A 15,991-nucleotide genomic window follows, 5' to 3' on the forward strand; every position below is an offset into this window, starting at 1 on the left:
GAAGCCAATAAGAGCCCTTTAGTTTTTATCACACTAATAAATTGCATAAATCTCGTTTCCGATAATATCCAATAACATAAGTGTCACTTAGATTTACGAACTCTTCAATAAGTCAAGTTAGTTTTTTGTTAATCCAGCGTCGCAACCCCACTACCCATAATATTATTTTAGTTAAACGCTCATGTTTTAACAATTAAAGCGAGTTACCAAGCTTAAACAAATTGTTTTATTTGAACATATCCATTATCCATACAACACATATCCAAAAAAAAAAGTTAATTCTCGGCAAAAGAAAACATTGTTATAATTTATTTAATTTAAATATTGTGACTCAGTTAAGCTTTTGATTGGGTTTTAAATTTTTGTTTATACATATTTTTATTTATTATTTTTATAGTAACGTGTTATTTTGAGTTTTTTTTGTTAATTATTTATGCACTTGTACCCTCTGTAGGTGTTTCTTTTTTATTGCTCCATATTAGGTAGGGTTGCCTGGAAGAAATCGCTTGTTAGCGATAAGGCCGCCCGTTGCCTTATAACTTATGTAACCTACTTTTTTAATTTTTTTATATGTATGTTCTTGTATAAGGTAATAAAGTTTAAATAATAATAATGTACCCCTTCTAAAGAAAGTTTTGTCAATTATTCCCACAATCTGCAGCTGTATTAAAAACAGTAAAACATCACTGCGATAGCTAATTAGTAACAGCATTATTTGCACGCCAGAACGGTATCCACGTGTCCACATCGATACACAATCACCCCTTCCCAAAACAGAGACAAAGTGTACATTAGTGGGAGGAGGGAGATTTTATTGCCTCCCACCTTAAAATATTGTCTGATTCATTAGAGGATATTTCACATTTAAGTTTCGTATGCTCTTCCGCGCGATGTTCACGATTCGGGGGGGCCGTTACGACGTCGCCACTTTTCTAAGGATACCATTTCGCGTAATAAGACTCTAAGAATCCGTTATACCCTTAATTATGGGGGGTATAGGGGTATAATGACATGTATGTAAATATACGTGTAACGGCTTAAGGTGGCGACGTGTGTACGCCTTAATGGCCCGGTTGTTTTCTTTGATTAAAGAATTTTATTACCGCATATAATTCACGATTAGACGCTAAAGGGTTGTGGGGTGTGAGATAAAACTGCGTAATGACGGGTGCGTGATTCGGAATCGTAATTGTTATTGGTGTGCATTTGTTAAGTATTGAGTATTTTGGATGTAGATATTGTTTGTATAAGAGCCTTTTTTTCCATACTTCCTGCTTCCGTACTTATTTCTCTATATAGTTTGTATCAACTCCTTCATTGAATAAATCTACCTGTTCATTCGTTGTGTTATTAAGTATAGCGCGTATACCTATAACGTCATGAGCAGTGTTGGCCTAGTGGCTTCAACGTGCGACTCCGATCCCTGAGTTCGTAGGTTCGATCCCCGGCTTTGAAACACCACATGAACTTTCTTTCTATGTGCGCATTTAACATTCGCTCGAACGGTGAAGGAAAGCATCGTGAGCAAACCGACATGTCTTGGACCCAAAAAGTCGACAGCGTGTGTCAGGCTGATCACCTATTAAATTTAAAAAAAGATCATGAAACAGATTCAGAAATCTGATGCCCAGACCTAAAGAGGTCGTAGCGCCACTGATTTTTTTTATATGACGTAGTCATTGATAAATTAATGTCCTTCAAGAAGAAAATTAAGGTCCTTCGCACCAGTTCTCATAAGGCCGGCAACGCATTTGCGAGCATTCTATCATTTTATATCAGTTTAGCTCTTGCTTTGCCAAATTTTGTTTATTGAATTTTTCATGCTTTTATTTACTTTGTGTATGTAGTAGCTATGTAACCGACAAGGCTGTATTGCTCTCAGCCTTTACATTTATTTCCTTTTTTTTTGTGTGCAGAACTGTAATATAGTTTTTGTACCTTATTAATTTGAATACGAACTAATGTTTACTATGCCAGAATTCGCTAAAACATAAAATCACTATACGAACAAATTAGATTATAAAATAAAATAAAAATCACCGCCATTCAGCCCTCTATCATTAAAAATGAATATTATTCATTACAATTTTCAGATTTCTCTTTTAAAACCAACCTCATTAGTTGTAAAAACAGTGCGGAAAAATCATCCCATTATGAATTTTAATCAGTGTATCTCGTACAACACTAATGGCAGTACGGCTTTCGAGCAAGATAGATTTGAAAGTATTTTCTAGTACCTTTTGAGCTCTTTATAAATAAAAGGTTTGGTGATAATGTATAGCAGTGTTGGCCTAGTGGCTTCAGCGTGCGACTCTCATCCCTGAGATCGTAGGTTTGATCCCCGGCTGTGCACCAATGGACTTTCTATGTGCGCATTTAAAATTCGCTCGAACGGTACAGGAAAACATCGCGAGGAAACCGGCTTGTCTTAGACTCAAAAATTCGACGCCGTATGTCAGGCACAGGAGGCTGATCACCTACTTGCCTATTAAATTAAGATCATGAAACAGATACAGAAATCTGAGGCCCTGACCTAAAAAAATTGTTAATTGAATGCTTAAAGAGACATCCTGCGTAAAACCCAAAAACTACTGAATTTGTATGTATATATTATGAATACAAAAATGGGATTTTTGGGAGGTTTTATTTTACTTGACTGAAATTAATATGTAAACATTCCACTTCGATAGCACTAATATTGGTTAACGTTAGTAACTACTACAAATTAAAAAAAAAACAACTTACAGCCATCTTAGTCAGTAGAAGTGTAAATTACATGATATTTAGTTTGTGAAAATAATAGAATAAACGAATTATAACTAAAAGTATGGGATTGTGTTGTGACTGATCTATTACCTAGGATTAGGTTTTTTACCGACCTTTGAACAGATATTCAGGGTGTCGGTTTTTTGTGACTATGTGCGGGTGACGGTGTGCGCGCGCAGCAATAAAGATTTACTCTCATAATATTTCCCTAACACGCCAAAAGAAGTATAGCTTCAAAAACTTCAGACAGAGAATAAGGCTTCGCTAACAAGACTTCAAAAATTCAAATTCAAAAATCGTTTAATCATATAGGGAACACAATGTACACTTATGATCGTCAAAAAAAATGTATATGAAATGCTTCTAACTTTACATTTAGTGCCAGTTCTCAAATCAAGGGCAGAACGGAAGAGAAAAACTGGCAATATATTCTCCGCCACTCTTTTTAAATCGCTATTAATTTTTACACAACTTTGTAAGGAGCTGCAACTATTTCACTAAACGCGAAACGGTTTCCTTCAAATATTAAAAAAGCAAGGCAGGGAAGTTTCTTAAGCCCCATTCTATTTCCCTCAAACATCTTAATTTCCATACGCTGTTCATTTGTAATGTATGTCCCGTGAGACCATTTTGTGGTTTCCAATATGTTTCTTGAACTTTGTACTAATCAACTGTATGGTGAACTATATACTGGTGTATAGAATACATATATATGGTCCTTAAACACATAAGGAAAGATATAGTATTATATTTCGGATCAGATAGAAATGCCTAGATCGGTCAACGTCCAATGATAGTAGTGACTAGTGATACTGTATCCGATTATTTTAATCTAGTTCTCTCAAGACGTTGCGCTGAATTTTTTATCGGCAGCGTCAAGCAGAAAAGCCTGATCACATACTTGGTCTATGTTTACAGTCCTATATTATATAATTTTTATTAATTTAGAATTAATTTTGATTGTCTTTAGATTTATTTTTCTTTTTAGTTTGGTAATTGTATAATTACATTGCTACTTGTAATTTTATTTTTGTTAATTTTTAAATATTTATTTTTTATTTTTCATCACGTTCCTAATTTATGTTACCTGATTGTAAGTGTATTAATCATAGAAAATCATTAAATAAAGCCTCATAGGATTACTGTACTTTGAACTTACATAACAAGTGTTGGAGATATGTCAATTACATTTGCTAACGTTACGCCCTGTAATTTTCGGACATTATCGAATTAAAATATTTAACGCCATTTCCAGGCCGTGAACGTCATACAAAAGCGTCCTATAACGCCACTTGTCGTCTAATGAGGCACCTGAACCGAGGGGAGGGGTGGGGGAAGGGAGACCGCAACACTTACCGACGGTTTACGATCGCGATCTGCGTTAAACGCGCATTAAAAATGTGCTAACAGCGATGATGCTGGCACAGAGTATGTAAAATAGTGCACATACAGTTGATATAATTCATATATTTAGACACGGCTTCCCATCCTTGCTACACAGGCTTATAAAATAGCATATGAAGAATTGGGGTATCTATTCGTACCATATAATTTTACACAAGACATTGCACATATCACATAGTTATTTTTTTTTTCCAAAAATATGTAGGCAAGAGGTTACAGCGAACCTCTTACCGAAAACGGGTAAATATTTGATTACTAGGCTACGCGACTTCATGCGCCTGGAAATTTAAAGATCAAGAGAATCTAGGGGTAGGAGTTGAGACTTCCTGATCACGATACTGAAGACGAATGACGGAAGAGTGACTGATGGGTCAAACGACGTTTTTGAAGTCTCGAGTGTCCCTCTGATACGATAATACACACGTGTTATATCATCCAGTGTTTTCGACGTGATCTACATAAAAGCATAAGCATAAATGTTCAAAAAGCGAGTCTACTCCTCCCTCAAAGGCCGGCAACGCATCCACTAAAAATGGGTGTTTTTTTTATATAATAGGGGGCAAACGAGCTTGCGGGACGACCAAAAAGGGCAGTCTACGCAGCACTAAGTATGGGCTGCGTATATATAAAAAAAAGGGTGCGTGTACTTATGTACGCGCGTAAGAAGTTATACTTCTTTGGCATTATTAAAAAATAGTTTTTGATTGCATGCAAATAATTAATTACAATTAAATAATCAAAGACTGGAAAAGGAGTCTTTATTTATAGTCAATAAATTTCAGATTTGAAAAATTTAATAAATAAATATTTATTATTATTCTCTTACATTAAGTGTAACATTATTATTTATTCGAATGTTGTTTTTAAATTATGTCCAATGCCGTAGCATCTTCCGTGGGCAACTTCATACAGATAATTTTGTGTCACGGTGCGCGCGCATCGTAATATTTCATTCTCATCAATTTTTCATAACGCGCCTAAAAGAAGTATAACTTCAAAAAAAAAGAATAATTTTACTGTTAAGTAAATCAAGAGAACGTATCAAGTCTTATAAGCGAGCCTTCTGGCAATGTGAGTCTCCATGGGCGGCAGTATCACTTAATATCAATTGAGCCTCCTGCCCGTTTGCCTCAAATCGCCGCTTCTATAACACATAGATACGTTTTGTGTTTTAAATGTTTCACTGATTTGTCTACTCTGTGTTCTGTTGATTGGAACGCATAGCTGCTACTTCAAGAGCGTGGCTTAATTGGTATCTTTGATTAAATTTTTCAATAACGGCGTATTTAAAAAAGTTTTTAATTGGTACATTTTATTGTGAACTTATAGCTTTGATTATAAGAGGCCATAAGTGGTTTAGATACATAATCGAATACGATGAAAAGGGGTTATCAAAAATCTCTTCTCTTTTATTGACGCGTTATTTTTTTAATTAAATTTATATTATCGTTGCGCTCTAACTGTATAAATGACGGCTTTATGTAGTCAGTACAGTGGACAGCCCTCTCCTTCTTTGTGGAAAAAGTTATAGTATCTGTAAAAAATATCAACAATGAATATTTTTTTTTAATGGCTCTGGCACGGTTTGTGCATTAGCCAGCGTCAAGTATGAGATTTTTATAATTCGTACTTTTTGCCTTAGAAATTCGACCATGTCCTCCATGTACGGTTTAGGCACTCGCCCGGTACCGCACAACCCTCCCAAAGGCCGAGAACAAATTTTAAATTAAATTAAAACTTGCCCTCGAACCGGGAATCGAACCCGGTACCCCTCACCTAGCTGCCACTTAATAAGACCGCTAGGCTATGAGGCCCCCAAATATGAATAAAATTAATTCTATATTTTTGGGTATAGAAGTGTTGGCGAATGCAGTGCATCCCTGATGTCTGTGACCGATGGACTTTCCTGTCTGCTTTAAACCCAAACATTGACGGTGTGTATCAGGCACAGAGGCTTATCACCAATTTGCAAGAAGTGAAAGTCAAAATCACTTATTCATATAGGTAACACAATGTCCACCTTTGGACGTCAAAAAAGAAATATATATTAAATGCTTCTAATTTTACATTTATTGCCAGATCTCAAATCAAGGGCGTAGAACGGAAGAGAACTGGCAATAAACTCCGCCAATCGCTAAGTTTTTTCTTTTACACAACGTTTAAGATTACGCTTAAGTAATAAAAAATAATAAAATAACAAAGATTGGTCCTCTATCAGCAGGAGGCATGGCGAAATAGGAGCACACACTTACATTCTCGTGGGAACAACACGCAAATACATAGTCGAAATAACTAACATAAGAAGAGAAAACCAAGGGTTTTAGCGCTACTGGTTTTCTCATTGTCACTTCAACGCTATTTGTTAGCAAATCATTATTAATTTTACTATGTAATATATAAAATATATTTACGTTCCACAAAGTATGCATTTTCCCCATGGAGCCCTGGTCCTTCCTCTTGAGCATGGTACAGTGTTCATAGACAACATTACTTGGACACCATTTGCATAATCCACTAAATTCTCTTTCAGGTCTGAAAATAAATTAAGTTACTTTGTTAATGCAAGCACAATTATAATAATCTTTATACGAGAAAGTTAAAAGCTTAATATATACGAATTACGCGTCACGTTGTTTATCCGCTATGGACTCCTAAACTACTTAACCGATTTCAATTAAATTTGCCCACCGAGTGCAGTTTGATCTAACTTTAAAAAAGATAGGATAGCTTACATCTCAATTTATACCTGCAATATTGTTTTTATTGCAATTTATTTATTTATTATTTGACAGTCACAATTCTAACAGATGGCGCTGTGTTGAAAGTACCAACTTTCACATTACTACAATTTTATGACATAACCTCCAAGCATGGTGGCCCTCATGACTGGTGTTCTCCTACCGTTTCCCTTGAATAGTTTACTACTATGTAATATAAATAATACTTGTGAACCTACTAACTACATACTATCGGACCATATTCGAGATATTTTTGTACATATATCATGGTCGTAAGCATGCCCTAAGACACATCTAAATTGAATAAACGTATTTTGATTGATATAACAAATTAGCTTTAAAACACAATTAGTTTCAGAGCTAATTTGACAGGATGGTGTGAGTTTGATTTCATGGAAGATGGGCGGAGTGCGTGAGTGACTGGCGGAATAATAAGTGGTGTAACTAACACGACTTTGTTTTAGATTATTATTTGTATTGATCGCGTCTCTTGCGCACCCTGCATATTATAGCATGTGAGACGGGTATATTTAGTTGAGCACTGTCTGAATTCACAAGAATTGCATTATTTATAAAAAAGTTTAGGTTTTATGTTTTTTTGTTTAATATTTATATTAATAAGTTTTCTATTAAGTAACTGTAAAAATAGGAAATAAATTAATAAATTTTAATCTCATTATATTAAAGTTCTTTTTTATGTTTCTATATACAGTAGGTAAATAAATTATAATTTACCTTGATAATTTTGAAGGTCGTCTGCTTCAATAGTCGGCAAAGAATATACACTTGCAACAAAACAAATGAAAATTAACAAAATAGACGTCTTCATGATTTTAAATTAAATAAAATTATTAGCAAAACAGGTGTTATCACTGTCCAATACGTCAGTATTAATGCAATATACTGCGACCTCTGACGCTTTAAATCTTGAGGATATATTACTATTTTGTCGTAATTTGATAATGACCACAATAACAATTTAAATACATGAAATATTACGGTTTATTATTTTAATTGTTATATAAAGGAGGAAGGGTTCTTTCAGACAAAAATCAATAAATATATACTTTTATGTTAATTTTATAAGTACAGTCAAAATCTGTTCACGAAATCGATGACGTTGTTATTAAGTACCTAATACAATAGAATTCAGCCGGGACCTTTGATGTTGGTCAATATAACCGGTATATTGTTCTAAACGATGTCATCGTAAACAGTTTTGACTATAGTAATAAGATTATATTTTATATAATTCATTTTACTTTCATTTTTTTAGTACTGTATATTGCAGCAACTAAAACGTTTTTTATTATATATCAACAAGAAAATATCTTGACGAAAGAAGAATATAAGCGTTTGTTATATATTAGTAGTTATACATATTTCTTAGTAAATTTCATGCTTATATAAAATAAAGTAGAGATGAGATTTCTTCTGCACGTTCGTAAATGTTTTATTTTATTTGTTGGCTTAATAATTATATATTAATTATTTGTTTCAGGTAAGAAAGTTAGAACACCACAGACAAGGTATTACGTATACTAATCTATATTTTTTTTGAATATATTATATCAGCCTGTTCCAGCTTTACACGGTTAGATTTAAGTATAAAATATAGCCTATTAGAAAATTATCACTGAATAAAAAACTATCCTTGACGACTATTTAATTTGACAATTATTTAAATAAAGGAGCTTTAAGTTTGCTCCAGTTCAAAAAATTTGTATGACTCAAAACTTGGCGATTAAAAAGAGTGGCGGAGAGTTTCTTGCCAGTTCATCTTGCCCGCTCTACGCCCTTGACTTGTACTGGTAGCAAATGTAAATTTACAATCAATTTAACGTCATTTCCGTTGACGTTCATAAGTGTACGTGTACAGTTTTCTGTATATATTTTTTCTATTGATGCGCTTATTTGTTTCATTTTTCTTATATAATATTGTATATCTATGTAATCTGTTTTGGCTTTTTGTACTGTATAAGTGTTTGTTTTGTAATATTATGTATGTTAGCTGTAAGATTACTTATAATTAAATAAATAAATAAATAAATAAATAAATATACAAATATATTGCCGTTCGTTTGTCTCGCTAATTTTGATTAGGTTTGAATGGAAACATAAATAAAAATACTACAAAAAATTGAATTCTCAAATAGAAACTAGCTGGGAAATATTTGATGTCCTTTTGGAAATAAAAAATTATCACTTGGTTGTTATTTATTGTTTCATAGCTGTAGTACGAGGTCCAATCTCTTTGGTCTGTTTTAAAATGTATTTATTTGCGACACAAATATATGTAAAAGATACGATTTTCATTAGGTCATCTAATAAAAATAATACAGAAATTATACCAAGGGCAAATGTTTAATCGCCACATTTTATTGAAATCTATCCCCTACTGTCATACCCGAAGGTCGCTTTTAGTTTGACTCATCTACGAACAGTTGCGATTCTGAACCAATATCGGCTGAACAAAAACCTCCAACCGCTAATAGCAAATTAAACTGATGACACCACGGTAAGACAAAGTAAACTTATTAAAACTCCCAATATCCGATGAATGGTTAACGAGTTTAACCCTTGCGGTTACTTGGGCGGAACGAATCGCTGAATTTTTGATCTCCACCGTACTGGGGTGTCGCCAACATTATTAACACTTAATATTTAGGAGACGCGAGGGGTGCTACATGGGTACTTTATACTATTTGCGTTATAAGTTTTAAGTTCGTAAATAAATAGTAAAATATCTGGTAATTTAAATAAATGAATTGAGAGCTGCCCACTGATGTGTTTCCGAACCAATTCGGGTCCTTCAAGAAATGAGGTTACCAATTCTTGAAAGGCCGGCAACGCACTTGCGATGGCAATGTGAGTGTCCATGGGCGGCGGTATCACTTAACATCAGGTGAGCCTCTTGCCAGCTTGCCTCCTATTACATAAAAAAAGCAATAATAGCTTTGCAAGCTCGTTGTCACTTACATACCCATGTTTGACAACTCCCTGCCTTGCAGTTTGCAGTATCGTCTTACAAAGCAAACGGGCTGGAGGCTCATCTGATGTTAAGTGACATCACCGACCATAGACACATACAGAAGGCCGGCCTTTTGGGAGTCGTTACGCTGTGCGTTACAATTTGGTCATAAATAATAAAATAAAGTTGTTTAATGAAGCCGTCAGCAGAACACGTAATCGGGTCAAGCTAAAAAACATAGTCATGATACAATATATATTTTCATGCATTAATATCGCAACTCTTGTGAGCCAAATTGTGTATTTTTTATAGAATGGTTGTATAATAGGAGATCGAAATTTTCGTAGCACGAAGAAGGGAAGAATGGTCTGCTTCGTAACTATTTTTACAGCAAATAGATGATTATCAGAAGGATATCCCAACACTTACGATTAAATCCAAAACGTAGTAGCAATAAATATCCGTTAAAGCTTATTTAAAGAAAAAACTTTTTAACCGGACTAAAGTTATGTATTATTATAAATTTACAATTATTTAACATAATTTTAAATTTATCCGACGTTTCGCGTGCTTTACAGCGTGCGTGGTCACGGTGACTGAAGACAAAAGGTGTTGGATGTCAAAAAGTATCACAGCTGTAGAGAATGTTGCATTATCTGTATTTATTTCCCCGGAGTTGGTATCGACTAAAAGATGGAGGGTTTTAAAGCTTAAAGCGTTAAAGCTTTGTAAGAAGAACTTATAAAGAAATCACAGGTGATCATTATCCATACTTCATAAATTCAAATTTGGAATCTTCAACCTAAATATATGTAATATTCTCTAAAGCAAAATTCTTTGCCGTACAAACAGATAACACATTCATATCTCAACGGAAGCTGTCTGTTTTCCTGAAGTCTAATTTGTTTAGCCCCCTCCCATTGTCTTGGAGGGCTCACGGGCGATCAATTATAGAGGTTTTCATATGCAAATATCGTGGGAGCAATTTTAATTAGCTATTTTGATTGCGTTGTATATATTGATTAGGTTCGTTTCGGATGTTTTATTATTCACGATGTTTGGATGTTTTCGTATGGGGAGAGTGTTTTTGAAATGTAAAGTTTGTAGGAGTTTTCGTGTCTTGTTAGGTAACTTGATATTTTGCGTGCATTTGATAGATTTTCATATAAATGGATTATTGAAAATTTTGTTATATCGAACAATTGATTAAGGGGCCGTTCAGGTATTACGTAATCCCTATAGGGGGAGGGGGGTTCTATGATTTTCATATTTTGTGATTATGTCAATAGTAATTAACTACTTTTTTACACATATTACACACGCATTGTCTATGCTTGAAAACGAAATGCGAGGATTCCAACATAAATTGGATGTTTATGTACTATTATTTTTGAGAGCTTTGCTTACTTTTGCTGACAAGAGGAATGGGGGGGGGGATAAATTGCAGTAAATCTACTTTCGTAATACTTGAATGCCCCCAAACGGACTCGAAGACAATGGGACAATGAGATAATGAAAAAACGTATTGGCTGGCGATTCAGGAGTAACTTGACAGATCATATTTTAATCATAACGTTTTTAATATAAACCTTTATATTATTTGGTTCTTAATTGACATATCAAGTATTTTTCCCCTAAAACTTGTTGGTGTCGTAGTTTGTTTACCGCCGAGTTTTTTTTAATCGAAAATAGCTTGCCAACGCTCGGTACACTGATACATTGGTAAAAGAACCACAATGCACAATTTTTACTTACAGGCAAACATGACATACACGAAGAGATAATAAAAATAATAAACAAAACAATTAAAATTTCAAAAACTAAACGAAAATCGATTTTAAAGTGTGAAGAGAGCAACTGTGGATATCACCTCACAATTTAATTGTCCATAAATTTTGATAGCTCGTTCACTATCTTTCTTAAAAATATTCGTATTGTGTTTTACGCTGTAATAAAACGAGACCGAGCCTTCCCCTGGTGAGAATTTAAATCTTACTATCCATAACGTAGAGATACTCTTGACCAATCACAATTAAACGCAACGCAATCGTTTGTACATTCTCGCCTCACAGATTAGTACTTTAGTTTTAGTGAAACTGATTTAATTTTTATGAATAAAGGGTTATCTTTGGGAGCAAGTTCTTAAGTATTTAAGATATAGTTTGCCTGACTGAAGTGTCCATTAACTCTATTGGATCACTTATGGTTCAATTTTAACTAACAACCACAATTAAATTAAATTAAAAATAAACACGTATTCTCTCTTCACTCATTTATTGCAAATCAATGACTAAACAATTATTACAATTAGCCAAACATTTTGACATATATTTTTTTAATATCACACCATACTTGAACCAATATACTTTTGTTTATTTTTAAAAATAAATGATATTCATAGAGAAGAGTAGGACGAGTAGGCCACGCTGCACTATGAAGTGGAGACGACTTGTCAGGTGATTCACCTCCAGATGAGAGGCCTCGTAAGAACTGAGGAAGCCTGCGATTTCGTTTACATGCCTAAGGATATAAAAATTTATTAAATGTACCTTAAACATGAGTATTCATAACATAAGACCTGGTTTAGTTATCTGTATCTAAAATAAAATCAATCTAATAGGCCTGTAGGTAGGTGATCAGCCTGTGTCTGACACACGCCGACATTTTGGGTCTAAGACAGATGTTTTCCATCATCGTTTGAGAATGTTAATGCGTTCATAGACAAAGAGTCCATTGGTGCATAGCCGGGGATGAGAGCCGTACACTGAAGCCACTAGGCCAACATAGTTTAGTTATTGCGTACGTTAAATTTACGAAACAAAAGAAGAAAGATGGCTCAGCTCGGCTAGGGGGTTAAGGTTGTTAAACGATCAAAGCCAATAATTACAATTAACTTCTAAGTTATGGGAAACGCGTCTATGATAGTGAACTATTATCATCTCTCTCTTCAGTCGGTAGCTCATGTCTCAGCGTCGTGGCCAAGGAACCATCTGTCCAGCACCTCTCTTATAACAGTGTATAGTTTTGAGGACGATGAGTATTTCTCTTGATCAGTCTCCTAGTTGGTGATCCACGTGATCTTTTGCCTTCTTTGTTTCAACCACGATCAGTTTTTCTAAGTTTTTTTTATTTTTTATTTTTTTTATTTGACAATTCGCACCAATTGACCTAGTCCCATGCTAAGCTGGTAAAGCTTGTGTTATGGGTACTAGGCAACGGATATACATACATATTATAGATAGTAAGACATATAAATACATATTTAAACACCCAAGACCTAAGCACAACACCAAATGCTCATCACATCGATGTTCGTCTCAGCCGGGGATCGAACCCAGGACCCATGGATTCGCAGTCAGGGGTACTAACCACTAGACCAATGAGTCGTTCTCATCGCTTCTGTGCATTCTCTCATCATCTTATAATGTGAAAAGTTATTTATGTACTTTTTGAGTAAATCTCTGTGATCATGAGAGCAGAGTTAGCCAAGCGATCTTTAAACTTGGTCGTACATTAAAAGCCCGGTTGTCATGCCAATCGTTGACACACATCAGAACTATGTTACTTGTCTATAAGGGTATGTTATCAGTATTTAAAAATGTTATGTCCCCATTTTAGTTATGAGATTCCATAGACTAAGTTTTCGCAGAATTGAGAAGTTGTATGGTAGATTAAATTGTTAGTCGAACTAAAAGCCTTTTAAATTTTTAAGCGAGTGGTTTTTTACGGCCATCTTGAAAGTAGGTACAATCTTCACAAAGCTAAGATCGAAGCTTCAAAGAAGCTTCTAAGATTAAGTTATGATATAAAACACGGTAATACACTTCTATTAAGATATATCTTCAAGAAATGGAGTTATTACGAAGTATATTTTAAAATATAAGCACTTAAAGAATCTTTTTAAATATCACGCGAACTCAATATTTTACACGAAGCTGTATCGTGTCGGTGCAATGCATTGTGTGGGGCTGGGGAAGTAGCGATTAGGCTGTATTATTTACGTTCTGTGACAAGGTATTTTTAAATCCTAATAAAACAAAATACGTTTATATGCGTAATTCAAACATAAATCACTTTTGGCTTATCATTTTTTATTATAAAATCGAGTTAAGATAGTACCGTCTTTGTTACCATGGTTTCCAGTTTTTAACTAAATAACGAACGAAAAACATATGCCAATGTGTTCCAAACCATTTAGAAAAACATCTATATATCCAAAAAGTAAACCAAACTGGTAACAATGATACACACAGATCTACATATTTGGTTTATTCAAGAATGTGCGTGCTCCTATTTCACCATGCCTCCTGCTGATAGAGGACAAGTCTTTGTTTTTAATTTATTTTATTATTATTAATTACTTAAGATGTCATGTGGAACATGGTGTAATGGTTGCAGCTCCTTACAGACGTGTAAAAAAACATGGCGATTAAAAAGAGTGACGGAGAGTTTATTGCCAGTTCTCTTCCGTTCAACGCCCTTGATTAGAGAACTGACACTAAATGTAAAGTTAGAAGCATTTCATATACATTTCTTTGTTGACGTTCATAAGTGTACATTGTGTTACCTATATGATTAAATGATTTTTAACTGTCGACTTATCAAATTCTTAACTGACTTATCAGTATTCTTATCAAATTGATAGCAAAGCTATCTCTTGGTACGACTCTAGACCGCCATCATATAGAACTACTAACAAGAAACGCTTCCGCAACGCTGATAACCGCTCGACTCATAGCGCGACCCTCAGGCGAACGCGTCTACCACACTCGCGACTGTCTACTCGCCCGCGGCGACGTTTCAAGAGCTACAGCTCTCTGAAAAATTAATATATACCGGAGTTTTATACGAATGCACTGGATGGATTAAATGTTCGGCAGGTAGTGTGCACTTTGCAACTGTTTGGCATATGCGTCCTTAGACATCTAATCGTAACTTAATTTTCGGTCGTTTCACTGTCATTAGTTTAAAAGCTGTGCAGTTTATACTTTCATCTTTAATTCCAGGACTCGATTTAAGTCTTTGATACATTGATATCAACTATGAAATGTTTTAATATCGAATGAAGTATCTTGTTGACTGTTGTATAATACTCGAAATGTCGAGTTTTGTAAACAATACTAAAAAAAATTATTTAAATTTATAGTACATCCCTCCTAAAACGCGCTAGACCCGGACCGCGTTATAGGAAGACGCGTATAGGTGTATTCTTGTAAAACCGTTTCGTTTAATAATTTCATAAAGTTATTTAGTTAGGTAGGCAAAACTAAGTATGGACTTGAAAAATCATTATAAATTTAACACTACAGACATAACTTGAGAAATCTCCAAGTTATAGGTGGGAAATACCGCGTTATACGAAATGCGTTATAGGCGTTCCGCGTTATAAGAGGGATTACTGTACTCGTAAAAATAATCGGGATAGGCTTCGCAATCTTATTAAAACTTAAAATTTATCGAATTTGATACGTAACCTATGTTAGCTAGTACCCTCATTTATAAACGGAAAAAATCGAGTACAAAATATTTGCCAAATTCTATATAAAAGCTTTCAAATTTGATTATAAATAAGGAAAAATCTTTTTTTAATATTGTCCTCATCACTGTTTACATAAGTTTTAATTGCTTTGTTTTGTTTCATTAGTTTTGTCTAAATAACTATATGTCATATATTTCTGCACTTGCTTATCTTATCTAATGTATTTTTTTTTCTCACATTGGTTGCCTGGAAGAGATCGCTCGAAAGCGATAAGGCCGCCAGTTGTCCTCCTCCGAAATAAAATAAATAAGATCTTCAAAAAATTATCGTAAAATTATGATTAAATTTACTTAAAGTCACATATCACCTGCCCTCACCATATTATGCCAATAATTAAAAATCTTAATATTAATTAACCATCCAAAATCAATCGTGTCCTGCGGCCATATTGTAATGAAAACTTGGGTTACAGCGGCTCATTGAAGGGTAACTATTAACTCCCCATAAATTGTTCTGAGGTCCCGATAACACCTTATCGAGTTGTTAAGAGCAATATCGCAGCTATAATTGTGGCCTCCGGGTAACGGTTAACTATTGCTATCGAATCCTTCTAATGTTGTGTTATATCGTCTA

The 15,991-nt window shown here is 34.3% G+C and overlaps 1 protein-coding gene and 1 long non-coding RNA gene across 3 annotated transcripts in view; one reads left to right on the plus strand and one right to left on the minus strand.

Moving 5' to 3' along the window:
- Nucleotides 1-15,991, plus strand: part of LOC125053658 (nuclear pore complex protein Nup88) — a 128,631-nt gene that overhangs the window by 31,649 nt on the left and 80,991 nt on the right. The window lies entirely within an intron of this gene.
- LOC125053661 lies at nucleotides 5,602-7,836 on the minus strand. The gene is made up of 3 exons (XR_007117603.1): nucleotides 7,644-7,836; nucleotides 6,582-6,702; nucleotides 5,602-5,704 (listed from the first exon to the last, which is right to left on the minus strand). It is a non-coding gene; the product is annotated as an uncharacterized LOC125053661 (long non-coding RNA).

This window comes from Pieris napi, chromosome 11 (assembly GCF_905475465.1).
Source record: "Pieris napi chromosome 11, ilPieNapi1.2, whole genome shotgun sequence".
NCBI classification, from domain to species: domain Eukaryota; kingdom Metazoa; phylum Arthropoda; class Insecta; order Lepidoptera; family Pieridae; genus Pieris; species Pieris napi.